Genomic DNA, 16921 nt, shown 5'->3' on the forward strand with positions numbered 1-16921 from the left:
CTAGCTCTACACGTCCACTTGCCCACTCCAACTCGAGCCACCTATCCATACCTGCCCTGCCTGTCAGTGATCTGCAAAACTTTCCAATTATAAACTAGCATATCTTACACACCATGGCTTCGTTTGAGGAGCCGTCTGGACGGACTCTAGAGAATCTCAAGTACTACATTCTTGGGCACCTTCCCTACACTTTGCACACTTAGACCTGTCAACCCAATCGGCCCTTCATAGAGTCCTCTTGGCCCACAAAATCGTCTTAGACATACATTATCACTAGCCTTCGCTTGCCCAAGGTCTTGACACCTGCTTAAGCACTTGGTCTTGCACCTGTAGGCACCCATAGCATGGCTTGGCACCATTTATAGCTTTGATCAATTTTGCATGTACCACCATCTTCAAAATCAAAACCAAAATAAAGCTATAAAATTCTATTGTTGTTAACCTCTAGGCAGTCTAGATTATCTATCTCAAAATCTGTAAAGAATTTGAAAAACATTCAACTGCAAGTTGTAGAGCATAAAAACCTAACCAATCACAAGAATTTTCCTTTAATGAACTATTTATAAAGGGATAAATAGATTTACAAAAACAAACTTAACTATGTCCTGCAAATATTTCTGAACATACACTCCTAAATGCTTATGTGAGCCAAATGCAAGCTCACACCTGCTCATGTACACACTGTGAGCTGAAGTGATGCTCGCTTTATCTACTCCATATCTGAGTGATTTCACTTGCACCAAGCTCCAATGTTGAGCTTTGTAATGGCCGCCTACTCCCTTGATGACCAATGCTCAAATGCCACAAAGTGAGATCTCTCTACAATGAGCTCATTGTGTCAAACTGAGCTTTAATACCAGTCTGGGAGTACATGGTACGGGAGCATATGCTTGTGTATGCAATGAGTAAGGAGATGAGAAGAGGGAGACGCTTTCTTGTTGGAGTCAAATATTGAGCAATGTCTCACTCGCTCCTTATTCTAAAGAAAAGGAAGAATAGAACTAGTAGATGGGTTAGTGGTTGTCGAGCGAGCCACCTAGCTGTTATCCTAACAAGTTCAAAAATTTACTTGCATGCTTCTTGTTAAGATGTTATCTCTTTCAGTGCAAAGAGGTTGTTAGTTGTTGAAATGGGATAAATATGCATGCACATTTGGCAAAGTTTTATGAGTGAGTGATGATGATGCCATCGCTAGATAATCGTTCAGCTTGTCCACTCCTTCTAGTAATTAGCAGGCTTATCCATGGGAGGAATACTAAATTTCATGGAGTTCTCCATCAATTGGTCCCTTGCCAATACCTTTGAAATGTTTGGCATGCATATTGATGAGAGATTTCTTCAACACACTATGATGTTCTAACAATGTTTTTATCAAATTCTAGCATTAAATTGCTCTCTTTTAAATCTATGTGCTCTAGTAGTGCTAAGCCTTTGTTCAAGCTACAAAATTTACGGCCTTGAGCGTGAAGGTGGAGTTCCTCTCTACGGTACACACTATCCAAGTTAAGGAAAATATATGAAAAGCCACGTAGTCTTAGTAGCCAATCCGGTTGGGTGTCACACCTAGCTGATTTGCCCCCCCATTGGTGGATCAACATTCAATCCCCCATATCCGTGCTTTTCATTGAAAATTTGAGTAAAGAATCGTGTTTTCAAAATGACATGTCAATGGACAACTCCTTTCTTCACTAAGACGTGTGCCAGAGAGGAAGTACGCCACATCTCACCTCCTTGCTTTCATAGCCTGAACACCACCCAAGTGTTAAAGTCATAACAGCTCAAGTGAATGATCTGATATTTATTTTGTCTTTAGGTATTTATTTTACTTATTTGACAAGATTCTGGACTAGGGATAGCTTCCTCAAGATAGGATTGTTGGCAGTTGTGTTTAGAAATGCCACTAGAAATGTCTACCAAACACGTCGTAATTCAAGCGATCCTCCTTTGAGAGGCCGATGTCTTCAATCCTTTCCTCTTCGTGACGTGCAGTTCATCCCAAAATCACCGAGCACAAAGCTATGATATTATGTCAAAGTCAATGATGCATAAGCATAAAGCCAAGAGAGAATGTGTGTGTGTGTGTGTGTGTGTGTGTGAGAGAGAGAGAGAGAGAGAGAGAGAGAGAGAGAGAGAGAGAGAGAGAATCCTACTGAACATAGGAGGTTCTACAGGATTGGATTGTCAACATTGAAGCTTTGCAAATGGACAGGGAAGCAACAACGGAATACTATGTAAAGCAACTGTTAGCAGCAAGCTAATTCAGATACCATTTTTGGAGCTCTCATTGTAAAAATATTTATTATTTTGATGAATCGAGAATATTGGAACTCCTATTTTCTAGATAAATATTGTATTGATGAGCTGGGGCTACAAGCTTCCAGATTGTATCAACCCGTCTTTAGTAGGAGCTCCCAGATTATTAGTTTTGACGACCAAAAACCTTGGCTAAGGTATAAAAGCCAATTTTGTAAAGTTTATTATTAAGTTTTGGATAATGAAATACACGGAGTGAGCTAACGACGCTCACTTCTCTCCTTTTTGCGCTTCCTAGTCCCTCCCCGATTGTCACATTGCAGTCACATCTGTTGAATTGCAACCGCAGGTAAGAGCTCTACGCATTGACGTAGGCATTTCACGATATTTTGTAGCCTTTGACGTCGCAGACCCGTGGCCTAATCTCATCATTAATAGGAATTTATACTTCAAAATGAAAAACTAAGTATAGGCGGGGTATTGGGGCATCATTGCTAAGCATTTAGATGCATTCTGGGTCGAAAACGACTAGGTAAAAAATCCAATGCTGTTAATAATCAAAATTTTGCACTTGACCTAAAGTGGGATTTGAGACCATAAGCATGTGTGCTTAGGTCTTATAAACATGTCCCAGAAGTTTCGTTACGATTGGATGTCATTTGATGCTGTAACATATGTGATTTGTTTGCCGATGAGCGATTGGCTTTTGGTGATTTCAATCATTTGAGTGTAGCTTGAGTTAGATGCGAGTTCTTTGCTGTTTTCCAAGAGATTGACAACCTCTTGTAGCCTCTATCCACTAGTTGAGTAGCTTCGTCCCATGGCTTGACAATTTATTCGTGGTTCTCGCTATGTCTGCAATAAGATAAGAGTGAGGTTAGACACCTGTCCCACATTTGGCGCCGTTGCCAGGGATCGAAGAGCCCTTAACTAGAAAAAAAAAGAGCGTCTTGTGAAGTTATCATGTAACTTCCTCTAGGATCTTCTAGAGTAAAAAGTTTCTTTTTTTAAAAACCGCATACCTTAAGATTGTCGTCTTTTGCTGTGTAGAGGTAGCTTGGAAGTAATCATACTTGCTGAGTACCTTTAGGATTATAGGATTGTAGAATTAAATTAGTATTTTGAGAATGATTGATGGACAAAACAAGTCTTAAGATCAAGGCTTAGAAAACCATAAAAAACAAGAAAACGAGTGTTTGTGGACACTTTCCACAACCCATTGCAGTAGAACCTAGGAGTAAGGTAAATAGAATCCGAGGTGGATTTTAGAACATTGTCCTCTCCAAAAGAATCAATTGTGAGTTGTTATATGAAGTTGCAGAATTTCAGGTCTACGACTAGAGATAGCACCAAAAGACTGCCAACCACTCCATCCGACTAGAGAGTATGCTTTTAAGTTGTATGAACCAGTAAGCTCAAGGACACATTGAGGTAAAAATTTCAAGAGTTTGCAAAAACTCAGATTATTTACTTTTTCTTCACATTTTAGGCCAAATTAAGTTTTGACTTGACTCACAGGCTTAAAATAGCTCATGAAAAGACTGTCCAGTGAAAAATTTCAAAAAAGTGTTCATTTTAAGCCTAAAGTAAATAATCACGATTATTTACTTTTAGCTCAAAGCTGATCAAGGTTGATAGTGGAGACTCTATTCATGTGTACAAACAACTTTTGTAAAGGCATGTACATAGGATTTGGATCACCAAACTGTCCAAAAACTGGGTAGAAACTAAATTTTGTACTGACTTTCTGGAACTTGAGTGTGAATTTGGAAAAATTTTGTTCAAACTCAATGAAACTTGAATCATAGGCTTATATTGAGGTGATAGACAAGTGTACATGCTCACTTGACCAAAATTTGTCAGAAGAAAATAATCGCGATTATGTACATGTGCCCCAATTTTCAAATTTTTTGACCAAGTCTACATACCACCAGCTCTACCATGTTATAATAAGCCCACAAACCCAAATTTGGTAAGATTTGGATCATTGGATTGGAAATTGTGACCAAATTTGCAAAGTCAGTCTCTGCAGATACAAATTTGATGACCCTTTGAACAAAAATTGTCCAAACCCTTAATGAAACTTGTCTAGGGAGCTTAAGTTGAGTTGCTTAACAGATCCGTGTCAAGATTATTGCAAGAAAGTACAAAAAACTAGATGGAGTAAATAATCGTGATTATTTATATTTGCTACAAAAATTGATATTCTTGCACATTTGAGTATACCACAAGGTCAAGCATATCAAGTAGACCACAAAAATCAATTTTGGTGAAATTTGGATCACAAAAGTCAGACTTAAGCTAGATTCTTGAAAACTAAGTCTACAGATATGAAACAGCTGATAAATTGAACAAATTTTGTTTAAACTTAGTGAAACTTGTCCAGAGACCCTAACAAGTTGTATACTTAGCAAATCAAGCCAAAAAAAGCAAAAAGCTAAGAAAAGTAAATAATTGCGATTATTTACTACTGCTACACAGAGACACCATTTTTGACTTTTGAACTTGCACAGTGTTAGACCAACATAATACAAGGCCACCGGGAAATTTTGGGTTCAATCGGATCCAAATTGGTCCATGCTCACTCAGTTTCGAGGTTGCAGATTAGTCCTTTGGCTTTTTGCTAAAGTGAAATATGAAAGTCTCAACTGCTGACTCACTTAGCTCATTTGAAGTAATACACATAGACCACTCACATTAGTTAGCAAGCATTATACAGTCATTGTGAAAGAATAGCTAACTTGATCAAAATTGATACATGAATCAGGTTGCAGACAAGGAATTGAAAGCTTGACAGAAGTTGCCATCAAGTCAAGTGGAAGAAATTGACAACAAGTCAATCTGACGGTAAGTACTCCATCCAAGGCTTCATAAGTCTATATGAACCTTAAATCAGGTCGTATACTAGCTAATCAAGGCATATTTGGAGAGACTGCTAGTAGAGTATCCACCAAAGAAAGTGTGAATCAAGGCAATCCCTTGCACACTATCCTTGAAGAAGTCTCAGACACTTTTTTAGATTCAACATCTAAAATGTCTTCCTATTCGACTCATTCAAAAATTGGAACGACACTGCGCTATAGGCATATACTCTCGTTTTATAAGACTAATCGCCATGGAGCTCAGGTTTACCTGGATCCTAATGAAGAGTATGCTATTCGCATTGATGACCATGGTATTGAGTTCGAAGAGGAAATCAGGGCAAACAAACAAGGAAAAATGTACATGGATAGAAACGGAACTCAGTATTTACAAGTCGAAAACCCTAATGTGATAGATAAATGGGGGTTAAAGGTAAATACCATAATTTCAGATATGGCAGCAAAAGAAGGACCACCAACTTTAGAATTCGAGAGATACTATCAAGTTGACTTAAAGCCTTTGAAACGGCTTAGTACGGATATCCTAGTATCGGAGTCTATTGTTGGGAGGATAGAAACGTAAAAGATCTTCTATGGACTTCTCATGCCAAATCAGAACAGCTAATGCCCATGAAGATCATTTATATCTACAAAATCATGGACAAGGGATCAATAGATCTACAGACCTACCTGTTTAGTGATTGTTATAACAATAAATTTGTTATGATGACTCCTGAGGAGGTGGAACAAACCAAATACCAAGGGTACTCCATAAGGGATTGGATATTGGGCCAAGGACTAGAAACTATTTCAAGAGATGAACACTGTGAGAGATCTTTCGAGAGTAATGTTAAAAAACCAAAAACGACCTCACAAAAAGAAAACCGGGTGTCACTAAAGCTAGTCCAAGGCTACATGAGTCACTATTTCCAACAGACTGGTTTGAAGGACTCGGAAATAGACCAACTGTCAGGAGACAAGAGTTGAACCAAATAGACGTGTCAGACCAGCTGATTTTCAAAAATGGGTCAGAAATGCAGTGGAGATGGGGATCCATATGACCACTTAGCAAGCTTTATACAAGTGCTAAGAGCAGAACGCATATTTGATTTCCATACTCAATTCGAGGGGTTTGGAATGACATTAGAAAGAAAAGCATTAACATGGTTCCAAAACATTCCACCAAGGTCAATCATGGACTTAAATACATTAGCTCAAGGATTTCTAGCTGCTTGTTCCAAAACGGGGATCAAACACAATACGGTAGCTCAAATCTATAGCTTCAAACAGAAACAAGGTGAGTACGGTTAGGGATTGTGCAACTCGAATGAAGCAATACATTGCAAGATGCCCATAGCTAGAGATACCTGCAGAAGAAAGACTACTATCATTGTTTCTAGAGGGACTGCTAAACAAAGAACCTTATGCTATACTGTATAGCAAGAAGCATATGACCCCAGAAGAGTGTGTGTCAGATGCTATTGACTTATGAGACAATTGTGATATTTTCAATGGAAGAACATGTCCCTAAGGATAACCAAAGCGAGAAAACAACATCCACCAAACCAGCACAAGTGGGAACAGCTGTTGCAGCACCGCTTTCAGCTATAGAAGACATGCTCAAAAGGATGAATGACATGATGAATAACATGCAAAAAGCACCTATGAGGGGACTAGGGCAAGGGATACCTCAACAGGGACAACCAATTAGGTCGCATAAATGATGCACAATCAAGGGTAAATGGACCAACCATGAGACCAATGAGTGCTATTACCGACCAAAGTATGATGGGAATGTTCAATACGTGCCTATGAGACCAGAAGGGCAACCCATGTACAGATATCAACCTAATATGGTCCCAGATCAAAGACCACCAATGGGTATGGAAAGACCTCAACCTGTGTTGGGTCAACACGGGTTGAGGTCAACAACCCGGATATGGAGGTCAACAACCTCCATATCCAACACATAATGCAATGCCAATAAAGTACATGCATTGAGGGGGAGTCATAGAAGAACAAGTACTAGAGCCTGTTACACCTTATACTGAGCCTAGTTCACCTACAGTAATGGTAGAAGGAGATTGATATAATACACATCCACCACCAATGGAAGAACTTATGAATTATACTACACGAGAGCTTGCACCAATGTACTATGTAGCTAATCAAGGTGTTAGACCTCCTATGGTAAGACCCATGATTAAGCCAAGAACTAGAAACTGTCATAACTGTGGTGCAGATGATCATTGGAAAAACGAATGCCCAAAGCTTGACAAAAACCTCAAGCCAGTTGAAGCTTATTGCATACAATGTTGCAAAAAGGGAGGACACGTCCCTGAAGATTGTCCTAAAAATCCTTGAAATAAGGGTAAAGCAGTAGTGAACGTAGTCCAAGTGATAGCTAGTAGCTCATCTGAGAGTGAACTGATTGTTCCAATCAAGGTAACCACCACAGTCCAGGCTAAGAAAAAGAAACATAAATTCTCTAATGATTCGGATAATATAAAACTTCCTCTCAAAAGATCAAAAGAAGCAAAAGCAAAAGGTATGAGATGAGAAAATAGAAACAAAGGGCTGAAATCAAGGAGAAAGCAAAGAAGCTATTCTAGGAAAAGGTGAAAGAAACTGGAAGCGAAATCAAGGAAACCACCGTGAAATCTGGAGGATCAATTTTTGTAGACAAAATTTTTGAGTCTATTGATGCAGATTTGGAAGCTTACCAAGCGGAACTCAAAGTAGACCAAAACATGGAAAATAAATGGAAAAATTATCCTTCTCCACATATGGAAGCAGCTAAACTTGAAGCTTATTAAAATTTGGTAAGAATTACTCAAGAGATGCTGGAAAAACAAAAACCCAAGTTTGAAAGTATGGCAAAACTTGAGGAGCTTGTGATAGGAGCTAGTAAAGAATAATCGGAAGTGGTGGTAGAACCCCACCATGAACCAAAAGAGCCAGAACTTATAGTGTTGGACAACGAAGATGCCTTAGACGGAATTCCATTCGTAGAAGAAGACTGGCCAGGACACTTATGGGAAAAAGTTAGAGAGATTAATGATGGAAGCCTAACTTTAAAGTCAGCTCCTATAAAAGAAGTTTGGTTAGACAATCTACCTCCTGATGTGAACATGAATGCACAATCCTTGTATGGGGATTGCAGATCTGAAGCTTCAGAAATTTTTAAACCATTGACCTTGAAAAGATTACCCTCTTACTTGGGAGATAACGAAGATGAATCGATAGTGTGTAAAACCACTCAAATAAAGAGAGCGGAACAGACCCTAAAGTAGACAACATCCATTCAATCATGTCTACACCACCCATCCAATGCACTCTTATTTTAGGAGAACTCCTAAAAATCAGACCATATTTATGGAATGATCTACAGAAAACTCTAGAGAAGGTGGGAATAACAGGGCTAATCGCAAAGAATTTGGGAAAATTGAAACACGAAATGGATAACAAAGAGATTAGATCCGTTCCAATGAACAAAGTCGAAGAATACTACGAACAGGAAGAAGGAAACACAACCCTTCTAGTGAAAATATATAATGATATGGAACCATGGCAATACTGGATAGTGGGGCAGGCATAGCCATAGCCATGAAAGGAGTATGGGAATCCTGGGGACAACCAGCCATTAGACAAACTCGAATGAAATTGCAATTGGCTGATGGACATATCGAAAGAATCTTAGGAATGCTTGAAAAACTGATAGTTAATTCCTGTGGGATTGAATGTCAACACACTTTTGCCATAGTAGACTTTGAGAAGAAACTCAAGACCTTTCATGCGACAAGTACAACTCATCCAGGATTGGAGAAACAATTATCTGTACTTGAAGCAAGTGGGATCCATAACAAGGGTTAATCTAAAAGATCACACTTATAGAGATGTCATGAAAACACCCATAAAGGAGTTCGATTCAGTCTCTTTGGCTGAAACTAAGCTTCCATCTTGGCTGAACAAAGACACACCTGTTTGGATGTGCGGAGCCTCAGAAAATGGGAGCTTAAAACGAGAAGAATGTATCTTAGAAAGGGATTGCACAGATGAAGAGTATGTACCTAAACCCTTTCCAGAGTATTTGTTTGAGCCATTTGAGTGGACTCAAATTTTAGCAACAATGGATGTATGTGTAAATACATCTATACCTACTCAATTTTACAATGAGGATGGCTATGATATAATACCCATACAAATGATCTCAACTCATCATGTTGAAGAAGAAATTCAAGAATCCAAGGACTTGATGAAAGCTCAACAAGTCTTTTTAGACCTATGTACCTAAACCCTTTTCAGAGTATTTGTTTGAGCCATTTGAGTGGACTCAAATTTTAGCAACAATGGATGTATGTGTAAATACGTCTATATCTACTCAATTTTACAATGAGGACGGCTATGACATAATACCCATACAAATGATCTCAACCCATTATATTGAGAAGAAATTCAAGAATCCAAGGACTTGATGAAAGCTCAACAAGTCTTTCTAGACCTCTACTATAATGCAACAGATGAGTTAGAAGAACATTCGGCTACCTCAAATGATTTGGGATCAGAAAAAGAACATGTGAGAGCTAAGCTACTCATTAAAGGAGGGGAGGAAAAGTTTTTTGACTTTCCAAACCAAAAACTGAGAAGACAGAAATGGTATAAAAGAAAAAGAGACATCAAAAACTTGAAAGCTAGACCTATACCATTAGTGGTCTAGTAGAACACAGTTCCTGATGTAGATAGATGCCCATGATTGTGTCAAGCAAAAAATCATTGGTAGATATCCTTTAAACAAAAATCCAGAAATATAAAAAACATCGAGAAAAATGAGAAAGGAAACTCAAGTAAAAGCGAAACACCAGAACAAGAACTCGACCATGACACGAGTTGAACGGAAAAAGAAGTATCAAGAGTTGAAAAAAGCTCTAAAGGAGATATATACAATTGAAATGGAAACCACTGAGCAGGATGGTAAAGATTTGATGAGTGTTCCATCCCATTACAAAAAATATACTTTCCAAAACCGAATATCATAGTCGAACAACCTATTCAGGGAACTACAAAAACAGGGCAAGTCCTACGAAGGACCTAAAAATGCAAAAAGAATAGATCTGCCCGAACCAAGAGAAGAGCCCACACCTGCCTACATTGCAAATGATCTGACAAAAGAAGAAGAAGAGATTTTGTTAAGCTTACTGAAAGCATACCAGGATATCTTTGCTTGGTCTTATAAGGATCTCAAGGGAGTCGATCCTGAAATCTATCAACATACCATACCGATAAGAGATAATGTGAAACCAAGTAGACAAAGGCCATACACACCTAATAAAAAATTTACCGAAAAAATCAAAGAAGAGATTGAAAAGCTAAAGGAAGCTGAATTCATTTATGAAATTGAACACACAGATTGGGTGTCTCCAATTGTGGTAGTACAAAAAAAAAGGGAAAATTACGGGTGTGTGTCAATCTCAAGAAAGTGAATGCAGCTACCGTTAGAGACGATTTTCCTCTTCCAATCATTGAGCATGTTTTAGAACGAGTAGCAAGAAAAGATGCTTACAACTTTTTAGATGGATTTTTGGGATACAATCAACTTATGGTTGATCCTAAAGATCAACATAAAACTACCTTTGCAACTGAATGGGGTATTTTTGCTTATCGGGTTATGCCTTTTGGGTTAACTAATGCTTCTACCACCTTCCAAAGATTGATGGACCATGATTTTAAAGAATATCTTCGAAATTTCTTGGAAGTATATATGGACGATCTATGTGTACATTCATCAATCCGGGATGATCATTTTGAACACCTCAAAAAAGTATTCGAAAAATGTAGACTTTATAGGATTTACCTAAATCCTATAAAGTGCACATTTATGGGTTAGACAAGGAAGAATTCTTGGACATATAATGTCTAAAAATGGCATAGCTACTGATACGGATAAAATTCATGTTATTGCTGATTTGCCTAGATCGACAACAGTCAAAGGGGTTCAAGCCTTCATGGGACATTGTGGATATTACAGACGGTTCATATACATGTATGATATAATTGAAAAACCCATGTACAACTTGATTACACACTTTGAATGGACTGATGAGTGTGAAGAATCCTTCATGAAGCTTAAGCAAGCTCTCACTTCAGCTCTAATATTGAAAGCACCAGATTAGAATACGATATTCCACATACATGTAGATGCTTCCAATTCTGCCATCGGGTGTATACTAGCTCAACCAGGAGACGGGAAAATTTATTTTCCTATTTCTTATGCTAGCCGCGATAGTTGAATATGACAGAGAAAAACTACACCACCACCGAAAGGGAAGGACTAGGAATGATCTATGCCATCAAAAAGTATAGACATTACCTATTAGGAAACAAATTTGTGTTCCTTGTGGACCACCAAGCCTTATTGTACTTGGTTAACAAGCCATGCAACACAGGAAGAATAGTGAGATGGTTCATCATTCTTCAGGAATTTGATTTCACTGTAGTTGTAAAAAAAGGCACCACTCATCAAAGAGCAGATCATTTGTCAAGGATTGTTTCAGGAGAATCACCTAAGGGAGTAGATGATGATCTACCAGATGCATATCTGTTCTTCGTTGAAATGATACCACGATGGTCGGAAAACATGGTATCCTTGATGACTATAGCTCAAGTGGATTCACAAATACCACTTCCTACTACAAACAAATGAATTAAGCAATCGGCTATGTATCAATTACTAGCTGGAAGGTTGTACAAAAGAAATCAAGATGGAATATTGCTGTTGTGCATTAATGCTGAGGAGAAAACCCAATACCTAAGTCAAACACATGTTACCATAGTAGGACTTCACTTTGCGAAAGACCAAACTATGCGGCGGACCTTGAGACTTGGAGTATTTTGGCCAACTATGAGGAAGGATGTTCATTCTTTTGTGAAAAATTGCCCTCAATGTCAAAAACAAACACCCATACCTCATGTGACATTGTTCCAAATATCACTTGTTCCTAAGTGGAGTAACTATCTAGTTACTTACTTATCAAGGCGAACATTTCCTGAGGATATGAGTAAACTCGTCAAAAAGCAATTGAAATGGAAGCAAGAGACTATGGTCTTATTGGAAACCAATTGTATTAGAGAGGTAAGGATCGACACTTGCGTCTTTGTGCAAATGAAAACGAATACATTCCTATTATAGAACAATCACATGTTAGATTAGCTGGAGGTCACTTTTTTAGTGAGACCACTGCAAGAGCAATCTTAATGGCAGGCATATGGTGGCCAACATTCTTTGCAAATACCAAAGAATATGTTCGAAGGTGTGATGCATGGCAACGAGAAAAAATGTCAACCCGTGTTGGTAGCATGCCCTTAAGACCAATGATGGGGGCTAGCTTTTGCAAAATGGGGTATAGACTTTGTTGGGCCAATACAGCCACCTGATTATAGAACCCAAGCTCAATATATCATTGTAGCTATGGACTATTTAACCAAGTGGGCCGAGACTAAAGCAACCCAAAAGAATGATGCTAGAACTGAAACCGCTTTCTTATATGATTACATTTCACAAGGTATGGACTACCAATAGAAATTGTCAGCGATAGGGGAACTCATTTCCTCAATGAGGTAATTGAGTATTTTCTTAGTGAGTTTATGGTCATCCATAACAAATCAGCTCCCTGTCACCCACAAGCAAATGGACAAGCTGAGCATACGAATAAAATTCTTAGCTCGGTATTGACCAAAGTGGTTAGTTCAGGACGGACAGATTGGGAAATGAATCTCCATGCTGCTCTATGGGTTTATCGAGTTTCAATCAACACAAACTTTAAATGCTACATCCTTTAACCTTGTTTATGGTCTTGATGCCATACTGCCAATATAATTTCTATTGCCAACACTAAGGGTAGCCAAGGATCTTGAGTGGACTGGACATGAATTGTCAGAGAGGCTTGAAGATTTAGAAAAGCTTGATGAGCAAAGGTTAACTGATGTAGCTCACATCTATGCACAAAAGCGGAAATAAAAACAGTTTTTTGATTCCCATCTAGTTACAAAAAACTTCAAAAAAGGGGACTTAGTTTTAGTCTATTTCCTTAAGCAACATATTCCCAAGTTTAAGAAAAAGGGAAATGGACCATTCGTCATTGAAGATATATCTCCAAGGGGAGCAATTAAGTTGTCCACCCTAGATGGTGAACCCATGGCTAATTGGATTAGTGGATGCCGTTTATAGAAGTACAATTTTCCACTAACTAATGAATTGCTAGAAAGAATGCATGCAGCTAAGCAAAGGAAGATAAGACGACAGCAGGTTATTGATGAAGCCCAAGAAGAAGCTTGGCTTCGGGTACTCAAATGGAAAGCTGCTCTCAAAATTCAATAAATACCTATTCCCATCAACACTTTGGAACTAGATGACCGACAATGGGAATGACAGAAAGATGCAGTGTCAAGAGATGATTACTGGTTAGATGGAATGGACCTTCGCATCAAAGTACAACTGAACAATCGTAGCACAAATGCATTGGTCGAAACATGAGCTCGAGTAAATGCAGTTAGTTATTCCGTGTACAAAAAAGCAACAAGTCAGTCTTTGACAGCAGGAATAACGACTATTAAAGGATGCAACAAGAACCCAACACCAACATTGGGAGTAGTCAACTTAAATGTGATAGTACATGGATGTTCACGTCCTCATCAGTTTGTATGCTTACTAGATGAACACATGAATGAATCAATGATTCTTGGAATCTCATGGATGAGGAGGTACAAGGCATTACCAGATTGGGATACCAATCAACTCAAACTATCACCTAAAGGCGGACCTGGGAGATTCACTCTATATAAAAAATAGGACGCCACCTGCAAGCGGACAACTTTGATAAAACCCCTATATACGACTCATATTAGGAAATATGACTTCCCTTTCTACGCTTATATGACAATCAATGCAAAAAACTATTATACCCCTATCTTACATATAAAATTTAGGTCTCACATGATCTAACTGAGTAAAACTAGTCAAAGAGCGTGTAGCATAGTGACTAGTAACGTACTAAGGAACCACTTCTATTGATAACTAGATGTACCCTCAATGTGTCTTACTTTGAATTTCAAACTATGTGCTCGTTTAGCCTGCACTATAGCTACTCTTCCAATTCTGATCCATCTAAATTACTCAAAAAACATGATTATAAAGTTGTGATAGGTTCTCCGTGTAAATTTGCATCTATAAAAACTCTTTATAGCTTTCATCCCTCAACAAATGAACTATAATAAAAAACAAGCAATTGATACAAAGCAGTGTTAGTTCTTGCATGTATCTTTGTAGCTATTGAATCACAAGTTTGAGGGCAGACTATTTTGGAAAGCCATAATTTCAAAACACAAAAACTTCCTCTCATTTTTCCCTTTTCTAACTTCTCCACCCCCCCTCTCCCCGGGCCCCATAAATATGACACCCCCGTTCTTATTTTTAAGACTTGGAGATAAATTATTGGGGGCTTGCCTCTAAATTATACGTTTATGTAACTTGTAGAAAAACCCCCCTCCTCTGCACTTACGTGGTGCGGTAAGTTTTCCATGGTGAATCCCCCGGGAAGGCGGACAATCATTGTTCCAATTATACCAAGCAAGGAGGAATGGAAAGGAGGGTACCAACAGAACAAACCACAAAGCAATCAATCTTCTCCATCCTATAGAAAAGAAAATGCTACAAGTAGCATGCAAGGAGTCAGGAAAATTTGGATACCAAAAGTACAGCTTAAGGACAAGCCAATTCAAATCTGGGTGCCCAAAACACCATCTACAATATTGAAGACGGTTCCAAGGTTCAAACACAAAGAAGAGCATATCCGAGTAGGGAACCCAACACGAAATGGATTTAGAAGAAAAAAGAGCCCTTATCTTCTCCGCAAACCGTAAAACCAATCAAGCAATGGAGAGTTAAGTCTCAGAAGACTCAACCACATCATTGTGACGCAAGCAAATCAAGATACCAATGGCGGTAAAAAGCTCGACAACAATCACTATTGATACCAACAACTCAAGAAATCAGTATATCAAAGCATCCTAACGGTATAATAAAGCAAAGAGCACACAAGCTACAAGATTTGCTCTTTGTCAGACAGTAAAAGAAAACCTCGATATCAGAAACCCTTGAGTTAATTACTCGAGACCCAACTCTTGTACATCATAATGGTTAGAATTGCATTGATCTTCAAAGCATGGTAAATCCAACCAAGGCTATGCATAGAAATGATTGTTCAACCCATGCACATAGTTGTCCCAGAGTACGCCATCTAGGAGGGGTGGAAGGGAACTAAGTAATTAAGGGTAATGTTTGAAGAGAGAGGGAAAAGTTTGATGTTAACGTGTGTTTTTTTGAAAAATTATCTAATAATGCCCTTACAAATCATCAACAAGGGAAATTTCACTGATAACATCTCCCTGATGAGTGTAAATAGTGTATATACTATGAGAAAATCATCAAAAAATAGTATTTTTTGGTTATATTTCATCATTTTTCTTGATATTGGAACTTAAAAATGGAGAAATCCAACAAAAAACAATAAAGCTGTGTTTTCCAATGGAGTTTCTTAATTTTTGGATTTTCACTTTGCTTTTTTAGCGCATTTTGTTGTTTTCTTTGATTTTTTCAATAAACAGGTAAAAATTAATACTAAATAGCAAATGAGCTCAGATGGAAAAAGTGAAGATATGCTGATGATCAAAAGGACAAGGTGGCTAGGCGCAAAAAACTCAAATTAAATCGGCAAACGAAAGCGGGAAGCCTAAATTAGGCGGCCAAGACCTACTTTTGCAGAATTCTTGCAGAATGAGCTACAGTTTTCCGATTGAGGAAATTTTTGAGTATAACATAGATTTCGTGGCCTAGAAGGACTAACATGGGAATTTGGAGAAAATTGGTTCGGGAAGTCCGAGTATAGATATCCAAGGTAGTCTAAAATCACCTCATTTCCACTTGTCGCCCTGGGAGAGAGAGCTTTCTATCTTCTTCACGTGCATTTTCCGGAGTCCACAGTCGCCCGTTTACAATGCCGTCTCACACGAGACATGAGGGGTAAGTTCTACACTTATAAATGATCCATTCCGTAAGACCGGTAGCTAGTTTAAACTCCAGGAAAAAACCCTAGAACCTGAGTAGTGCACGAAGTCCTACGATCGAAAATTGACCATAGCGGCGTGTCAGCTCAACCAAATCGGACGAAACTTGAAATGTAGCATGCCCCTACATAATAGAACACTTCTATATCAATAGTTGACCATTTGACAGGGGTCGAGGGGGGTCCCAAGTAGAAAAGCTAGGGTTTTGGCAGATGCCAGAATTGGATTTTGACTCCACAGACAGCTTATAGTACACAATGTATATGGTTGGTATCATAAAATAAATCAAGGCAAGCTCTCAAAAAGCAAAAAAACATCTTGAAGGCTACAAAGTGTCAAATTTGATATACGAAGTCAAATTAACTCTAAATGGGCCAAAATTGGATGAGTAGCTTCAAGACTATGTAGCGGACAAGTCCATAGCTTCAAAAGTGACTAACCAACTCCACAAGCCATGTATGTAGTCACAAAAATCGATGAATTCAAAGTTGACAAAGCACGAAGTGATGCCGACAAGACAAAACTTTACCAAATTCAATTTAGGACTCGTTTTAGGTGTATTGAATATGTTTAGGTCAAAATTTGTCAAGTTTAGCAAAAAAAAAAAGACTGTTGGTTTGAAAATGGTACCTTCACATCACCTATCATTTGTACATACCTATTACATCATTTGTACACACCTATTACAT

This window comes from Adiantum capillus-veneris, chromosome 5, assembly GCF_014529385.1.
Source record: "Adiantum capillus-veneris isolate H3 chromosome 5, ASM1452938v2, whole genome shotgun sequence".
In the NCBI taxonomy this organism is placed as follows: Eukaryota; Viridiplantae; Streptophyta; class Polypodiopsida; order Polypodiales; family Pteridaceae; genus Adiantum; species Adiantum capillus-veneris.